Genomic DNA, 15,619 nt, shown 5'->3' on the forward strand with positions numbered 1-15,619 from the left:
GTAAGAAATACAGAGGAAACTCTGCCCAAATTTTCCTAGAAATAAGAGGAGAATGAGATATAGGGCTATAGTATGTCTTGAAAGGTTGTCCTCGCAACAATGATGAGATTTGACTAAACAAGTATGGCTAACCTCGAGAAATAAGTTAATTGCTGAGTTAATGGCAATAGAAACTAGGAGGACGATACTGGAATAGTAGAATAAGTTAGAAAGGAACTATAAGCCAAAGAAAATGACTCAGAGAGGAATGATAGATCGAGATAAAATGAGATAGTAAGGCATTGCCTAAATTGATACATAGGGATAAACTATGACAGGTGATAGTTGAAGGAAGTAATAGTATGGTTAAGACAAGAGTAAGACAAGAGTACAAAGGGAAGAGAATTGTGACGGATATGAAGTGTTAATAAGATAGCTTGTGAGACATTAAGGACAAGACTAGCTAAGAAGGGTAAGTAACCCATAGTAAGAATCGTGAAGAAAGTCAAGCGGTATTATACTATGGGTCTGAATGCGAACAAGGTACCAGGTAAACATAACAAAAACCATTATTAGAATAAGCAAAACTTAGTAAGGAATTAACTAGAAGGTATGATGTGGTCCATGTAAATGGAATGTAAAGATAGGTGTGGAACGGAAAAGCAAGCTATGGAACAAATAAGGAAGATTTATCAAGTTCCATAAGGAAAGTTTCGAATAAAGGTTATATGATGACGAAAAGGATGGCTAGTGCAAGGAAATAAAGGGTAATATGGAATTCCTTATGCCCAACCCAAAATGGAAATGAGTTGAAGGAATAATATAGAAGTTCTAATAGAGGCACTCAAGATAGATGCGATTAATTAAGTATAAGTACCGAACAAAAAGGGAGATAGACAGTTACGAATTGAAGGTATAGTATGATGAAAGAGTAATAAGACAAGGCCCCTATTGCAACGAAGTTAATATGGTTTAAAGTAGGATTAGAAATGAGCCTTAGGCACACGACAAAGGTGCAAGCTCAAGAGGCGTAAAGAAGTATGGTGTACACGTGACTCCACTCTAATGATTAGTGGTATCCACTGGAATAAAGTTAGTATAATGACGAAGCTCGAAACATGAGTCATTAAAGTATAAGTACACTCGAGTGGGGAATGTGCACCAATTATGAGTCCTCCCTAATTACTGGTTTGGATGAATGGAATGTGGCTTTGAATGCACTGCTACATTACGGATACTACTCGAGTATCAATCATTAGATGAGACTCGATTCGAGATATTCCAAATATTAAAGCACCCTACGGTTGTGCTAGGGTTTCCTAGAAAGGCAACCTAACGTGGGGATGATTTAACAGAAGGTGTAGATATGATGCAGCCCGTTAAATATGTTGGAATAGAATCATTCGCGTGTAAATAGCTGAAGATATACGGAGAATGACATAGGTACACCCTAAAGGGGGGAAGTGGACAAAATAAGTACAAGCGTAAAAGAAAATCAACTGATGTTATCGCATGTAAATGGGGACGCTTAAACGTCAAACGAGACCCCATAAGGGATGTACGTGATCATACCCAAACTAATGCACCGGATTTCATCAAAACTCCGAAGTTAAGCGTGCTCGAATGAGAGTAGCACTGGGATGGGTGACCCCCTGGGAAGTGAGAAAGAGAACAAAACAAGTATGACAAAAAGAGATTATAAAAGCGGGTTAGTACAACGACACATATAGAACAGAGTAAGCTAAGAGCATAAAAGATTATGACTGAAATACAATGCACCTCGTAAAAATGGCACAAGAATAGTTGTGCAGCTCACGAATATTGGCATACTAAGAGCGAGGTCAAATGATTACTCGATAAAAGGAAGTCAGTAATAACAATGTAATTGCCATATTTAGAATCTATTCAGGAAAAGTGTAAGATGGTTCGAGGCAGAACTATTCAGATATAATCGGTATTAAGGACAAGAACCATAGTGGAGCCTTGACCTCGACTAAAGGAGGTAAGCCACTAGTATAGCAACGCTAAGGAATTTTCTGGACTGCTCTATGTCCATACACACGTTTATGTAAGGATTACAATATGATGTATGGTAAGAAAACTGGAGAAAAGATCTGAGTAAAAGAGAAAGATAGCATACCTAAGGTATTACAAGTTAGATTAAGAGGAGTTGTACAATAGCTTAAGTTAAAAGAAGCATCAGCAGTCTGATAACCTATCTCAGGGAATGGAAACCCCGACTCAGAGGTGGAAAGCAGTTAATATGTATTATAGTACGAGCTGACCTCGCATTCTAAGGAACTGGAAGTTCATACGGGCTATGGTAGATGGGCTGACAGAATAAACCTGTTCCCCTCCAGTTAGAAAGGCATATTCAGCTGAGGGTTCTGCGAAATGACATAGTAGGGACACAATACGATTTCACGGAGTCCCACATCTATTATCTCAGATAGAAAAGTTCAATTTACAGCTAACTGCTGGAAATCATTTCGAAAGGGATTGAGGAACCCAGATGAATCTTAGTATGACATTTTGCCCTTCGATTAAGGGACAGGCCCAGATGTGATCCATTAAATTATTGATAAAGTAAATCTTATTTCGGGACAAGATATCGATTAGCAGCCTAAAGTCGACAAGAAGGGGATACAATGATCCTTCGCAAGGCATTTTTAGAATAGATAAAGTTGCCTATGAGTGGGACCTATCGTCCGATTTGAAACAATACATTCATTTTTCACAGATCAATGCTCCGTAAGAATGGGAACAACGCTCCCAGAATATTTCCCGTGGAGGAGGTCCACATAACAGGGAGTTATCCTACGAGGGGCAACCTATCTCCATCCGGGATCAGCAGAGTAAACGGGTTGCGAACTAAGGACATAGTTTCCATCAAGGTACTGTGGCGGAATAAGAATCGTGAAGACATAAACTGGGAGGTTGAAAAGGACATGAAACACAAGTGTCCGTACCTATTCCCGATGTCTACGGATAGCCCCAGTCTTGGAACTCGTATATTAATTACTTGTATGAAAATGTATGTCATTCCAGTAGAAAGGCATCTCCCTATGATCCGTATAAAGTCTTAATAAAAGTTTAATTCAACATTCGGGGACGAATGTTCTAAAGGGGGGAAGGATGTTACACCCCGCACTCTTGAGCTCGGAACGTCTTCTTAAGTTCCTCAGACACTATCATGAGAGACGGATAAGCTATGACACTATCAAACAACTCTAAGGAAAGAAGATTGTGATACCTCGCGAGAAGGGAGGTTGGAGATAGAGTCATAAGAATTCGGAAGGAATTGGAGCCCAAGTAACGAGTCATAGGACTCGATTTAACTACGTAAGTTATAAATGTAAAAGTCTTATATACTTGAGCTACTGGAGGACATACCAAGCCTACATAGCACGGATTACATAGGCTCTTAAAATAAAGTGAGATGACAAACCTACCAAAGGGAGCAAAAACTAGTTTCCGAACTTATGAAAGCAAAGCAAGCAGGTGACAAGCAGGTAGGTGACACACCTAGGTGGGACCCACACTGCCACATGGCAGCATGTGACTGGCCGAATAAGTTGAGGTGGCACCCTAGGAGGCTGCCACGTGGAACCTTCTAAAAAGGTGTATATATATGCATTATGTGACTCTTAACTTGTTCATTATCCAAAAATCAGCCAAGGAAGTTGAGAGAAAACGTGAGAGAAAGAGAGAAAGCTAGGCAGCCACGGATTGAAGAACCCGTTTTTAAAGAGGACTGTTGTTACTAATACTATCATAACTCCTTCTGTATAGTTCCGTTTCAAGTGATTCAAGATGTTTTGGAAAGCTATTTCATAGGTATATAACTTTCGTTTAGCCTCTGAAACCCAGTGTTTCTTTTATCAGCTCGAAAAAGGGTGATGAAGTATGGGGTAGGTGCTGCCCAGATTTCGTTTTGGAAATCCTACACAGACTGCTGTTGGTATTTTGGGCATATCTCTTTGTAAAACATTGCTGTAGGGATGATTCTAAATGGTATGCGACCTTGAGACACATGTCTATAACTTTCATTGAGAACACAAATCCTGTTTCCGTCAATTAGCCCTTCGAAACTAAGGGACAATACGAGACAGTAACCTGCCCAGAATTCAGGTTTTGACAACTTTGGTGAATTTTGACCAATTTCGGGTGAGGTAAGGTCTTACCTTCTAATTTGAAGTTTATGGTGTTGTTATAAGGTGTATTAAACACCTTTTAGGCTGCTGGAAGTGTAAAAATGTCATAGCAATGTTTAACGTTCGAAGCAATCCAAATTGTAGTCGTTATAGTCGAATTGTTGTCGAAGTGAAGTGTTGTTAGTGTGAGTGGTTGCTGCAGGGGTGTGAGGTGTGGTTGCAGGGCCTAAATGTGTTTTAAAGTGGTTTATGGTGCTGCTGGTTGAAGCCACATGACCCCTCGTTGTGTATAATTAAAGGCGTTACAAAATAAAGGCTAGACGCCCTATTGTGATATCGTATTTTTGAACAAGTCGTTTGAAGTTTATGTTGTATATTGTTGTTGCGAATTGCTTAAACATATGCTGCAGGTTGTTGTTGTTGGTTGGCTGTAGGTCTTAGGGACCTAATTGGAAATCCGGATAGGGCACATTGTAGGGGAGGTGCTGCCCAATTTTCGTTAACATCCTAACTAGTTAAGGAACTAGCCGAGAAGGCGAGCGAAGGGATGAATGTTATGAATACTCGTGGGTAGTCAAAGTTGCTGAAAAGTCTAAGGTTGTTAATACTTGCATTACCTCTATGTTAAATAGGTTTCAAGGACAACGACGAGGACGTGATTAAGAGAAGTCCATACAAGGTATGTGAAGTTTTCTTTTGGCGTGTTTTTAGAATAGATATGTATAACTATTCTTCTTTCCTTTTGGCATGTCTTAGATATAAGTTATGAATGATATGTATACGATATTTGGGATTCAATCCATTTGTAAAGCCCTGAGTATGAGTCGAGACTCTTGTTTACTTCTTGATATTAAAACTTCTGTAATAGCTGAGTCATTGCCTTTTAGTCTTCTATGTGATGAAAATTAGTATATGTAAAGCCTATTTCTTCTTCCTTTGGAATGGCTTAACTTTAAGTGAAATGGTATATGATATAGGTTTAGAGGTAATTCCATTTATGAGCTCTGATTGTAACTCGTGACTTGTAGTCACTCCTGAACATTAAGAGTTTGAAAGTAGTCAAACTACTATTCTCGAGCCTGCTATATAATGAATAGAAAGTAGAGGTACCAGCTCCTCTTTTTAGAGGCTCTGAAATGATAAATGCCGTTGATTGCATGAGTTGAGTCTTTGACTAGATAAATTGTGTTTCTGATTACATAACTGTGTCTCTGATTGCATAACTGTGTCTTTGATTGCATAAACCATGTTTCTGATTGCATAAGCTATATGGCATTGTCTGGATGCATGTCTATAATTCTTGAGGCCCTAACTGATGTAAGCCCTAATGACATCTAAAGGGATACCTCGGATAATTACTCCCCAATCTTCAGGTGACGGTTCACTTGACTGTTTCATCGAGTCTTAGATAATGACTTAGTTGCATATGGTTTCTCACTATTCTACTCGTGCATACTGTAACCCATCCTTCCTCGAGTCCCACGATGGGCCGGGATATGTTATCGTGCACAGTGTTACTACTTCTTTCACCGCGTCCCGGGCCGGATGTGTATAGTTCCACGCACGAGGAGACGATGCCGTACGTGAGGTGTGATATATGTTATATGTTATGACGATACGATTATTCACCGAGTCCCGGGCCGGCTATAATATGATAGTATATGCGGTGAAATAAGGAAGGAACACCGAGTCCCTCCTTAGAGGGCCGGGTACATATGTATATTATGATGGTACGCTATAGACGTACACCACTCCATTCACCGAGTCCCTCACAAAAGGGCCGGATACTTTATGTAGGCATGCATATGAGATTAAAGCAATACATTGTGACCCTGAGCCCCGCAATGAATCGGGTGTGATACGATGATATACATGATAAGATGATACCGTATACGATGGTATGATACCGTATACGATGATATGATGAAATGAAATGCATTATGATATGATGATATGTGATTATGAAGAAGTGATTATAACATCGAGTTCACTAGAGGGCCGGGCACAGCATATGATGATGTGTATGATTTACGTGTCCTAAGGTGCAGGTACAGTAATTCATTTAGTTATTATACTTGTCCCCTGCATCCCTATTTCAGTTATGATCTCAGTTACGATGTGTTATGCTTTACATACTCAGTACATATATCGTACTGACCCCCCTTTTCTCGGGGGGCTGCGTTTCATGCCCGCAGGTACAGATGTTTATTCTGGAGATCCATCAGCGTAGGAGTTCCTCTCAGCTATGTCGGAAGTGCTTCACTGTTCTGGAGCCTAAATTTTGATGCTGGTCACTTAATGTATATATTTGTACATTTAGGGGTACGGCGGGGGCCTTGTCCCGCCATATGTTGCTGTTACTATTCTTAGAGGTCTGTAGACATATGTATATGTGGGTTGTTTGTGAGTTAGTTTTGATGTTGCCTATTCGATATGTTGTGAATGTTTTTGTTATAGCAGCCTTGTCGGCTCGCATGCCCTTTCATGATATGATACAAATGAAAGAGGCTACATGTACATAAAAAAGTTTTAAACTATTGGGGTTTTTGTATATAGTATCACATCACACACGGTTCAACTTAAGTGTAGTTGATAAATACGCATAAGAGGATCCAGGTCGGACCCCAGTTGCGGCCTACGGGGTTGGGTCGTGACAATAACATTTCTTAGAATGGTCCAAATTAGGTTGTTCAAATTTATGAATAACCCCAACATCATTACCTAAAACTTTTGTGAAGACCATATTTTATATTTTGGTGGTTAGGTAGGTCAAATAAATTAATTGTTGCAAGACATGTTGTTGTGATGAAATAGAGTGTTTGTAGAAGAAAAATCATGTCTCACTAGAACATGATCCAAATTAGTTGATTCTTGAATGACATGAAAGTAGACTTCTAGAGCAACAATTTCTATGAGACACCAAATGCTAATGAGGAAGTTATCTTATTCAAAAGTAGCTCCGAAAAAGGGTATTCCATTAAAAAAAGGTTCATCTCACCAACTATGGAAAGATCTAGATCTATTTGACATCACTAATGACATCAATAGTCCTCCATTTGACATCACCCATGACATCATAATCTTTCATTAAATTTTTAGATTTTTCTTTATAATGATTTTAATTATTGTTAGGTTCCTCCTTCACATCTATAAATATCCACCTTATTTCATCATTTTATTCATCAAACTTTCTCAAGCAACTCTTCTCTCTATACACTCATTTGCTCATTCTCAAAATATATTTTTAGTTCTTAGTAGTGTAGAAATATTATTTCGGTGATTCATATAATTTGGGTAGTATACAAAATGCTCCGGCGAGGAGAAAAGGCTAGGATTCAAGGGTGTTCATTAAGTCCTTCGATTCTAAGTAACACTTCGGATTCCAGGTATATAAGGCTTCTATGAGAGTATTTTTTACACTCTCATGCCTAAAGTATTTCGATTATATGATAAATTATGTTTATTTACCCAATTCTTTTCAAGTTTTACTCTAAGGTATGTGGATGTTTATCCATGGGTTTTTTTTCACCCATGTAGTCAAAAACTCTTTCAACTAAATCTCTTGATGGGTAATTCTTATTTCTACTTAATAACATTGATCATAGTTAAACTAATGATTATTAGTCTATTTTGATAATTTCATATATATGAATTCATGGTTTGTAAGTATTTTCTCTATTATTCTCTTTAAAAGTTTTTGAAATTCATGGTGGGTTGTTTAAAATATGATTTTTAATTAATGGATTTCAAAGTATTTATGCATATTTATTTACATACATGTTTGAAATTTGAAGTGATTTGAACCCAACTAGTTTTATTATGTTTTCAATGAGATTTGACTTGAAAGCTTTGACTCCAAATGAATGTTTATGAAAGCAATATCTATGATCAAAAGGGAGTCTTATGAAATGAAAGAATGATGAAATGATATGAATGATGGATTCTTTATGAAATAAGGACAATTCTTGCATATTTGAATTACCAAATATTTTAATGAGCTATTCTACCGAATATGATGTTTTAATTGTCAAGCTATATGTTATGACTATTTTGAAGTATTAAACTATTCCGTGAGATTGACTTAGCACCGAATGGGTCATTGTGGTGGGATTCGATAAGAGAATCCTAGTAGCAACTCTTTGTCTCATTAACTATGTGTCAACATAGGAGCCCTTGTTGTCTTAGGCTAATGGATTCATAAATAGCCCTTAAAGTTAAAGTTAAAGGAATGAATGAAATTGACAGAGTTCTACCCGGCAAGTAGTCACCCCGGCCAACGTAGGGGGTTTTGTTGGATTCCATGTAATAGCTCGCATGGTCTTAATTGTCGGTTATGGTCATCTTCCCACAAAATGAATGTTTTAAAGGATATCTATATGATTTTGATTATGCATGCATTGCATTATGTTTCATATTACATAAATGTTTTAATGTTTCCTCAATGTTCATGCATGCTTACATACTTAGTACATTCAAAGTACTAACGCATACTCTTTTGCCTATATGATATCACCATGTAGGAATTGGTGCTCCTTCTCGTTCTCCTCCACGTGGCTAGTTGAGATTTCATTTGAAGACTACTTTTGGTGAATTTCCATGTTCCGAGAACAATACTCTTTTATCTTTCTAGCTTATGATATGTTTAGATCTGTAGACACTTACTATGACATTTCTTTCTATTATGATTAAGGGTGAGCTAGGGACTTGTCTTAGCCCCATTGAATCTAAAAGTTAGAGGTATTGTTGGATATATGTAAGTTGAAGATTTGCTATTATGATTTCCTCTTGTTTATTTATTGTCATTACCTATGAAAGACTAAAATAATGATAAAAGGCTTGTTTTAGGTACTTTCGGGTTCCTTATTCGCCATGTCACGTCTAGGTCCTAGGCTTGGATCGTGACAACTATACTCCCGTCGGCATAGACCTATGGCCACGGTTTAGGCAACCACTACAACAGAGTGCGTAGCAATAGATATGTTGCCACGGTTTATTCCCACGGTTGTTGTAACCGTAGACATAGATACACCTATTGCAACAGTTTTCACTATATTTAATTACCTACAATTAACACTAGATGTGTACGGCTATAAACCGTTGCAATAGAGTTTATTCCCACAATTGCTTTAACTGATGCAATAGATATCCCTATTGCAATGATTTTCACTATAATTAATTGCCTACGGTTAATACTATATTGGTACGGTTATGAACCGTTGCAATAGCGTTTTATGCAACAGTTACTTCTAGGCTATTGCTATATTTTTTCTTTTGACCATTTCATTCTATTACATCAGTTTTTATATGATAATGCAACAATTTTAAACTATTATAATTGTTGCTCAATAGCGATTACTATGGTTATTACAAGGTAATGCAACAGTTCTTTACTTTTTGCAACAGTTACTATTAGGCTATTGCTACGAATAATATTAGGTTATTGTAACATATATATATATATACTGTTGATCCACTTTCACAGACAATATTGAGTATTGCAATAATATTATCGCATAAAATACACATAAATCATTCATGAGAAAAACTATTCATTACCAAAATAATAATTCAAGATCCATAGTTGGGTAATATCGATAAAAGAAAAACATACAAATATTTTTTAACCATTCAAAAAGGGTGAAACACGTGTACCACAGAATTTTCAATCTTCAAAAATAAAAGGTTTTTAGAACATAGGTAAAGTTGTTAACAACAACCCAATTCGGCTCCTAGCTCAAGTCTTCAGTAGTGCTTTCATCCCCTTCTCCTATTTCATCACCTACATACAATTAATGAAAATACAAAATAACTTAGTAATTTTTTTCGCAAAAGCTTAACTGATCCATGTCAATAACTATCAATGTGTGATTTTATTTGCACACCTCACAGGATTCAAGAAAATGAGAAATAGATGGTGATCATAACAAGAAGGTCAATTTTATCTGATCAACAGATAACACAGACTAAATAAAGTAGTGTCTCCACAATGGAAATTTACTAAGAATTAAAGTAAAACCTCACAGAGGTACTTAATTTACAGATATTAGGAGAACTTATCTTCAAATGACCAAGCTAAAGAGAAATTATCCTCCTTAAGGTGTGCATCATAAGCTTCCTAACTAAAATACAACGTTATGATAGTACTGTCACGCCCCGAGAGGATACCCTAGGTGTGGCCGGCACTCAGAAATCATCTCTGGCCTCTGAGAGAACCACTTGGTCTCATCACTTATTCATTCATCAGCGGAAGACTTAATAAGAATACTTATATGGGCTCTCCATTAACAACATCTAATGAAAGAAGAAATTTTTTTTTAGAAGAAGTAGTTTCAAAGGAGAACTACTCCAATTACATCATTAAACTATGTCTATGAAGCCTCTAATACTCTTAGATAGTGCCAATGACATGTCAATGGCTACCTTAAAAGAAACATAATACTCAACAATAATTAAAGGATAAAGAGTTCCTCCGAATACAAGGACTCACCAAATAGCTGAAAAATAATGATCTTCAACGAAGCGCCTGTTGAGGATCTCTAACACCTGTATCTGCATCATAAAATGATGCAGGTCGAATGACGTCAGTACGTGGAATGTACGAGTATGTAAAATGGCAGGAAGGTAAGGACAAATATCAAGAAACTCCTCTCAAGAAAACTCAGCTCAGAACTCAACATCATCTCAACATCAATAGGTAATGCAAGTTTAAAATATAATAATAAAAATAGTAGTAACAAGCAATGCTTACTCAGTTGGGAGTTTCTCTAACCGACAACCATCACTTATGAGCTAGCGATGATACAACGAAGCGATGTCGTTGCCACATCCATCCAATACCTTGCCAGGGTAAAGGACATCACCATCTTGGATCCACTCATCAAAGTCCTCTTTTTGGGACTTAAGAGGCATAGCCTCCATCCTACGCTGGCTACGTAGTTCTGGGGTTTGAGTCAATTAAACTCTTACCCAACTCGGTGCTCAATACTACTCCCAAAATATATGCTCATATTAATCTCATCATCTAGTCTCATTGAACTTTAATTTAAATCATCAAACTCATTCATTACCTCTTCATCAATTATTATACTTCAAAAACATCATTTACACCTCATCAAAATATTTTGCTCAAAACATCATTTACTCAAATTCATTTAAACTCAACTCTTTTTCTCTTTCAAAACTCAATAAAATACATATATAGTATTAATTCATATTACTATTTTTATCAATGAAAATATTAAAAAGTCAACATCTTTACTCAAAATATGTGTAAAAATATTCATGAACATCAAATCAATTAGGATTCATAGGAAAGTAGCCATGAACAATAATTCCAATAATATGAGAGATAACAATAATAATAATAATATTAATGCATAAATATATTTAACTCAATAGAAGAAGAATTAATTCATTTAGAATTCACGATTTGGATAAAACTCAACTATAACTCAATTATAATGAATTTAAATATTGGGCGCATGGACGAACTCAATCCGATGCTATGAAAGCCTTACATACCTTAAATCGGAAGCTTTACTTCGAATTGGAACACTCTTGGACCCCTAGCCTTTTCTTCTCGCCGGTTTGTTTTGTGTACTACCCGGAGTATAAGAATCACCAGAGTAGTATTTTTATACTACTAAAACTAAAACTATATTTGAGAAGGAGTAAAGAAGTATATAAAGAGAATAGTTGCTTAAGAAAGCTTGGTGAATAAAATGAGGAAATAAGATGGGTATTTATAGGTGTGGAGGAGGGACCTAACAATAAATAAAAATAATCATAAAGGATGATCTTGAAAATTCAATGGAGAATTTTGATGTCATGGATGATGTCAAATGGTTCTAGATCTTTCTATGGTAGGTGAGATGAAATCTCTTTTAACGGAATATCCGTTTTCGAAGCTGCGTTTGAATAAGATAAATTCCTTATTAGGATTTGGTGTCTTCATAAGAATTGTAGATATAGAAGTCTAGTTTCAGTTAGTTCAAGAATCATCTAATTTGGATCATTCTACATCGAGATATGAATTTTATTCTACAAATATTCTATTCCGTCACAGCACTATATCTTACAAAGATTAATTTATTTGATCTATTTAAACTCCGAATCTTAAGATATGTTCTTCATGAAAGTTGTAGGTAATGATGTTGTGGTTACTCAGAAATTTGAATCACCTAATTTGGACTATCCTATGAAAAGTTATGCCCAAATTACTTTAGGCATTAGAGAAAATGATCAAAATACTTTTAGAACATGATCAAAATACTTTAGAACATGATCAAAATACTTTAGAACATGATCAAAATCTTTTCATGCCTTCATATAAGAACTTTTGATAAATCAACAATTTAATGCATTTAAAAGCCAATATAAGTTAATATAAGATAGGTAATTAAATTTCAAATATTTAATAATCTATGCATTTGGAATCATGATATGAAAAATCCATAAAGTTTCATGCTTGAATTAAATAGAAAACTTTGATAATTCATTTGGACTTCATGAAAGAAAGGATCCATGAATCAATAATATTTAGGGGGTGTTACAAGTACTACACCAAATTCATGTTCCATACTAGTTAAACTCGCTGAAAAATAAAAGAGCAAGTCTTTAATGTCAATTTTGATTATCTGAATGAGCCACAGAATACATCAACCGCAACAAAAAATATGTAAAGAAACCAAATGTAGTTCAAGTCTAGGATCCCTCCTTATTTCTATTCAGATATTATACTGATAGAACATCAGGAGATGATGGATTTTTTTTAGGTAACATCAGGAGATGAAAGTATAGAAAGCATAAATATATATATATATATATGTATATCCACCAAAGTACTATTAACCAAATGAATTTGAGGATCACAACTTAGCGTCAACACTATGGCTATCAAAAACCTGGCTTACAGTTTGTTTTTTCATCTCACAAATTCACTTGACAAATCGGCTTCAATCTCTCAGCAGCCTTCCCTTCTGGTCTGTATTTCTCATATATCTCTCCCTCCCTCCCTTGCCTAGTTTCCTTACACCATCTTCACCTATCTTCTCTCACCATCCTTTGTGTGTCAACAACGTACTCGGTTTGATTCTTCACTGAGGGTATGCTTAGAAGACAACAATTGGAGAAAAAGATGCTGAAAATTTGAATATTTCTAGGTTATATTGTAGTCATGTAAGATGTCTGCTACAGTTCATTATTAAAAAAAATATTTACTAGTAATATTCGACCCCACCCCTTGTTCAATCCATATAAAAAGATAGGCACAAGTAATATGAACTTCCACAATATGAACTTCTAGATAAATGCATGGCAATGTACCTTTGCAGAGTTATCATCCCAATGAGATATCTTCTTGACACAATATGCAACCTATCTTTATTTCTTATTTTACTTTTCCTGATCTCATGTTCTCTGTCACAACAGAACTACAGTTATATGAACATGTGTGCAGGAATAATATCATATCTTCACAAATTCAAAAAGGCCCAAGAATCATTCCTTAACAAATTCAAAAAGTTAACCACATTGAGCATATCAAGTTTAATGATACACATTCAACATGCTAGTATTCCAACAAAGGTACCTCTAACACCCTTCATTTGTGGTAGGTCAAACACATCAGTAAGAAAGCATGTATCATTATATCAATTCCAGCATAACACTCAATAGAGAAGCCATTAAATTATAAGAGATATAAATAAAGCTAAACAACAAGAATGACATAAGTCGTGGGGTCAAAGGCTCATTTAAGGCATATTTAAGTCCTGAGGCTCAGAAAAGTTCGGTGAGGCCTCTTTTCCTTGTTTGTGTTGCACATCAGTGTAGGCAACACTAAGGCGGGCGCCTCATTTCTCATAAGTGCTATTTCGAATTGAGCAATACTACATAATAAATGTAATCAACAAAGAGATGTATTAATTGTTAAGGAAACATTTATTTTTTCTTAAATTTGCGTTTTATTACTAAAGACCACAATTTAACTCCAGTTTGCGCCAAAAGAAGCTACAATTAGCATAAAGGCTGATTATCTAGGCTTAAATGATGATGCAGATCATCATCTATTGAAAATGGTTGAAGCAGGGGATAGTTCTTTAACTTTCTCTGAAAATTGGGGCAGCCTAGATGAAGATGGTCTGTTAGAACAACAACCTAATAGTACTAGTTATGATCAGTGGTGGGATTTCTGGTCTTGAAACAAAATTATCGACAAAATATACCCATCGAAAATGTTGGACTTTAAAAGGAGGTAAATTAAAATATGATCAGATTGATGACTATGTCTCTTGTATATTTGGTTGAGCACCTTAATGACAAAGCTTCCACCTTTTTAGTTTATCTTTCATAAATGGCTACTATATATAGTTAAGGGTTACCTCAGCAACTGGCCTTATAGTGCCTTCGTCTACTGTAAAACTTTAATCTTATACTAGTACTAGTCGATGGTCGTTTTGATTTGTTTGCCCTAAAATATTCTATTAGTAATACGTACTAATAATTACTAGACCAGAATAGCTGAGATGTATAATTTCCAGTAGCTCATAATCAAAGATACACTTTAAAAGAAAGTCACCGAACAGAGATTAGTAATACTAACCTTGCTCGGCCACTTGTGCAAAAGTAGCTTTTCTTGTTGAAGGAACGGAAAATGCTGCTAGTATGTTAGGGTCAATTAATCCTGCATGCTGAAGTTGTGTTATTATGTCTGAAATAGCTTATTGTCGCATAGTTCTCTTTTGTCCTCCGTTTGTTTCTCCATTTTTTGCATCCTTTCTTGCATTTGTTGCATTTAAAGTTGATTCAGAATAGCCAACTTTTTTTTTTCAAAATAGTCTATGCAACCACCACTCCATATAGTCTTGGACGTCCCCGATTTTCAGGGCCCATGACGGCAGAAAATGCATCAACAGACTGACCATTTGCGCTCATTTGTTTTTTAAGTTCCTCCATTTCAGCCTAACAAAGCATATCCAACTAGTAGTGTCTTGTATAAAATTTTAAATAAATAATTGATCTCAATATAAAAATTTGTTAAGATAAAGTATTCGTACAATTTTACTAGTTGTGTTTTCGTTCGAGGCCTTGTACACACGCTCGGGTTTCCTCGTTCTTGTGACCACAAAGAGCTCCTTAGATGATACAGTTTCCTTATCTTTCTCCTAGTCACATGAAAATAGATATCAAAAATAGCTTAAATGACAAATTAAGACTAGATAATAAATAAGAGAACACACCAATCTATTAAGAACTAAAGCAAAACTCTTTTTGCCAACAGTGTGTGGATTCATCAGCTTTTTTCGATTCTCACTATTTATTTCAAACATTTTCTGCAAATAAATGAATCAATAACGTTAATTGAAGGCATAAGAAAGAATTGAAGTGAATACAAGTACAAAATATACTACCATATGAAGCCAAAACTAATCTGCAGACCTTACTTTTTGTCAGTTTCAAAGCTTGACTCATAATATCTTCAAATATAA

At 35.8% G+C, this 15,619-nt stretch overlaps 1 pseudogene; it reads right to left on the reverse strand.

Moving 5' to 3' along the window:
• Positions 1-9,862: 9,862 nt before the first annotated feature.
• On the reverse strand, positions 9,863-15,460 carry LOC129888289 (uncharacterized; annotated as a pseudogene).
• Between the last annotated feature and the right edge of the window lie 159 nt (positions 15,461-15,619).

Source organism: Solanum dulcamara, chromosome 5 (genome assembly GCF_947179165.1).
Source record: "Solanum dulcamara chromosome 5, daSolDulc1.2, whole genome shotgun sequence".
NCBI lineage: Eukaryota > Viridiplantae > Streptophyta > Magnoliopsida > Solanales > Solanaceae > Solanum > Solanum dulcamara.